Raw genomic sequence first — 4,844 nt, 5'->3', positions numbered from 1 at the left:
TCATTATCTTTACTATTCAATTCATTGAGCAAATCATTTTGAGCTTTAAGTACTTGTTCTACTTGAGTGGTAACCATAGAAGCATGTTTACTAATAAGTTTAAGTTCACCTTTAACATTAGCCATATAATCACCCAAGTGTTCAAGCATATTTGAATTGTATTTCAATTGTCTACCAAAATAAGCATTAAAATCTTCTTGCTTAGCCATAAATTTATCAAACTCATCTAAGCATGGGCTAGCAAATTTAGTAAATGGGATTTCAGCTTTATCATATCTATAGAGAGAATTTACCTTTACTACCTGTGTCGGGTTATCAAGACCATGAGTTTCTTCAATAGGTAATGGATTAAGATCATATGTTTCTTCAACAGGCGGTAAATTAAGACCATGTATTTCTTCAATAGGAGGTAAATTCTTAACATCTTCAGCTTTAATACCTTTTTCGTTCATAGATTTCTTTGCCTCTCGCATATCTTCAGGACTGAGAAATAGAATACCCCTCTTCTTCGGAGTTGGTTTAGGAATAGGCTCAGGAATTGGCCCCGGAGGTGTCCAATTATTTTCATTTGTCAACATATTATTCAATAGAATTTCAGCTTCATCCGGTGTTCTTTCCCTGAAAACAGAACCAGCACAACTATCCAGGTAATCTCTGGAGGCATCAGTTAGTCCATTATAAAAGATATCAAGTATTTCATTTTTCTTAAGAGGATGATCAGGCAAAGCATTAAGTAATTGGAGAAGCCTCCCCCAAGCGTGTGGGAGACTCTCTTCTTCAATTTGCACAAAATTATATATATCCCTTAAAGCAGCTTGTTTCTTATGAGCAGAGAAATATTTAGCAGAGAAGTAATAAAACATATCCTGGGGGCTATGCACACAACCAGGATCAAGAGAATTAAACCATATCTTAGCATCACCCTTTAATGAGAACGGAAATATTTTGAGGATGTAAAAGTAACGAGTTCTCTCATCTTTAGTGAACATGGTAGCTATATCATTTAATTTAGTAAGATATGCCACAACAGTTTCAGATTCATAACCATGAAAAGGATCAGATTCAACCAAACTAATTATATCAGGATCAACAGAGAATTCATAATCCTTATCAGTAACAAAGATAAGTGAGGTAGCAAAAGCAGGGTCAGGTTTCATTCTAGCATTTAGAGATTGCTTACTCCATTTACCTAATAACCTTTTGAGTTCATTTCTATTTTTGCAAGCTAAAATAGTGAAAGAAGCTTCTTGATCAAAAACATAACCCTTAGGAATAACAAGTGATTCTTCATCATCACTTTCATCAGTATCATCAGATTCAATATTTTCAATCTCTCTAGCCCTAGCAAGTTGTTCATCATGAAAATCACTAAGTGGCACAGTAGTATCAGACATAGAGGTAGTTTCATCATAAGTATCATGCATAGCAGAAGTGGCATCATCAATAACATGCGACATATCAGAACGAATAGCAGAAGCAGGTGTAGGTGTCGCAAACTTACTCATAACAGAAGGTGAATCAAGTGCAGAGCTAGATGGCAGTTCCTTACCTCCCCTCGTAGTTGAGGGATAGAACTTGGTTTTTGGATCTCTCAAGTTCTTCATAATGATAAGCAGATATATATCCCAAGTGACTCAAAGAATAGAGCTATGCTCCCCGGCAACGGCGCCATAAAATAGTCTTGATAACCCACAAGTATAGGGGATCGCAACAGTTTTCGAGGGTAGAGTATTCAACCCAAATTTGTTGATTCGACACAAGGGGAGCCAAAGAATATTCTCAAGTATTAGCAGTTGAGTTGTCAATTCAACCACACCTGGAAACTTAATATCTGCAGCGAAGTGTTTAGTAGCAAAGTAATATCAATATGATAGTAGTGATAACAGTAACAAAAGGTAACAGTAGTAAAAGTAATGTTTTTGGTATTTTGTAGTGATGATAACAATAGCAACGGGAAAGTAAATAAGCAAAGAACAATATATGGAAAGCTCGTAGGCAATGGATCAGTGATGGAGAATTATGTCGGATGCAGTTCATCATGTAACAGTCATAACCTAGGGTGACACGGAACTAGCTCCAGTTCATTGATATAATGTAGGCATGTATTCTGAACATAGTCATGCGTGCTTATGGAAAAGAACTTGCATGACATCTTTTGTCCTACCCTCCCATGGCAGCGGGGTCCTTACAGAAACTAAGGGATATTAAGGCCTCCTTTTAATAGAGAACCGGAACAAAGCATTCACACATAGTGAATACATGAACTCCTCAAACTACAGTCATCACCGGTAAGTATCCCGATTATTGTCACTTCGGGGTTAACGGATCATAACACATAATAGGTGACTATAGACTTGCAAGATAGGATCAAGAACACTCATATATTGATGAAAACATAATAGGTTCAGATCTGAAATCATGGCACTCGGGCCCTAGTGACAAGCATTAAGCATAGCAAAGTCATAGCAACATCAATCTCAGAACATAGTGGACACTAGGGATCAAACCCTAACAAAACTAACTCGATTACATGATAGATCCCATCCAACCCATCACCGTCCAGCAAGCCTATGATGGAATTACTCACGCATGGCGGTGAGCATCATGAAATTGGTGATGGAGGATGGTTGATGATGATGATGGCGACGGATTCCCCTCTCCGGAGCCCCGAACGGACTCCAGATCTGCCCTCTCGAGAGGTTTTAGGGCTTGGCGGCGGCTCCGTATTGTAAAACGCGATGATTTCTTCTCTCTGATTTTTCTCTCCCCGAAACACAATATATGGAGTTGGAGTCAGAGAGGCAACAGGGGGCCCACGAGGTAGGGGGCGCGCCCCCACCCTCGTGGAGAGGTGGTGGGCCCCCTGGCCTTCATCTTTTGCAGGTATTTTTCTTATTTTCTGAAAAGTGGCTCCATGAAGTGTCATGTCATTCCGTGAATGTTTGCTCCTGCACATAAATAACACCATGATAATTCTGCTGAAAACAGCGTCAGTCCGAGTTAGTTCCATTCAAATCATGCAAGTTAGAGTCCAAAACAAGGGCAAAAGTGTTTGGAAAAGTAGATACGTTGGAGACGTATCAGAGATCAAGATTCATATGGTAGGAATGGAATATCTTGGTCTGAACACAAGTGTAGGTGGTTCTCTCTCAGAAAAAGTAGGTTGAAAGTGTAGGTTTGTTCTGATGGCTCTCTCCACGAATGAAGAGGAGGTGGAGGGGTATTTATAGCCTCCACACAAAATCTAACCGTTACACATAACTTTCCAAACTCGGTGGGACCGAATGGTTAAACTCGGTCTGACCGATTTAGCAAAGCTAGTGACCGTTAGGGTTTTCGATGGGACCGACATGCAACTCGGTAGGACCGATATGATTAGGGTTAGGGCATAACGTAATCTCGGTGAGACCGATTACACAAACTCGGTGAGACCAATTTTGGTAATAAGCTAACCAGAGAGTTGGTCAGGTAAACTCGGTGGGACCGATCGCTCATTTCGGTGAGACCGAAATGTTACGAAGGGAAAACAGAGAGTTTATATTGCAATCTCGGTGGGACCGATCGCTCATCTCGGTGAGACCGAAATGTTATGAAAGGAAACAGAGAGATTACAACCCCATCTCGGTGAGACCGAGATCCCTATCGGTGAGACCGATTTGCCTAGGGTTTGTGGCAGTGGCTAAGACATTTGAAACTTGGTGGCGCCGGATAGGAAAAATCGGTGGGGCCGAGTTTGACTTTTGGTTTAGGTCATATGTGGATGTGAGAAAGTAGTTGAGGGTTTTGGAGCATATCACTAAGCATTTTGAGCAAGAACCTCATTAAGCAACACCTCATCCCTCATTGATAGTATTGGCTTTTCCTATAGACTCAATGTGATCTTGGATCACTAAAATAGAAAATGTAGAGTCTTGAGCTTTGAGCTTGAGCCAATCCTTTGTCCTTAGCATTTTGAGAGGTCCACTTTTCTCATCCATGCCATGCCAATCATTGAGCTTTCCTGAGATATTGATCTTGAAATAGCATTAGCTCAATGAGATATATGTTGTTACGAATTACCAAAACCACCTAGGGATAGTTGTATTTTCACCATCACCTGTAAAAGGATTAGCTAGCAGTTTCTCTATCATGCCCAAAGGAATTTCAAAGTAAACATTTTCAGTAGGTTCAGTAGGTTGAGGAGCAACTCTTTGCTCTACTGGTCGGGGTGAAGATACCCCGAACAAGCCCCTCAAAGGATTATGTTCCATAGTAACAAGTTAGAGTAAATTTCAGCACACTATATAAATTTTTCCTTACCAAATTCCACCTACCAAAGGCGCTTCACTCCATGGCAACGACGCCAGAAAAGAGTCCTGATGACCCACAAGTGTAGGGGATCTATCGTAGTCTTTTCGATAAGTAAGAGTGTCAAACCCAACATGGAGCAGAAAGGAAATGATAAGCGGTTTTCAGCAAGGTATTCTCTGCAAGCACTGAAATTATCGGTAACAGATAGTTTTGTGATAAAGTAATTTGTAACGGAGAGCAAGTAATAAAAGTAAATAAGGTGCAGCAAGATGGCCCAATCCTTTTTGTAGCAAAGGACAAGCCTGGACAAACTCTTATATAAAGGAAAGCGCTCCCGAGGACACATGGGAATTATCGTCAAGTTAGTTTTCATCACGTTCATATTATTCGCGTTCGGTACTTTGATAATTTGATATGTGGGTGGACCGGTGTTTGGGTACTGCCCTTACTTGGACAAGCATCTCACTTATGATTAACCCCTATTGCAAGCAACTACAATAGAAGTGTTGAGGTAAACCTAACCATAGCATGAAACATATGGATCCAAATCAGCC

The sequence above is a fragment of the Triticum aestivum genome, chromosome 1A, assembly GCF_018294505.1.
Source record: "Triticum aestivum cultivar Chinese Spring chromosome 1A, IWGSC CS RefSeq v2.1, whole genome shotgun sequence".
In the NCBI taxonomy this organism is placed as follows: domain Eukaryota; kingdom Viridiplantae; phylum Streptophyta; class Magnoliopsida; order Poales; family Poaceae; genus Triticum; species Triticum aestivum.
This window is presented reverse-complemented; position numbering follows the sequence as displayed.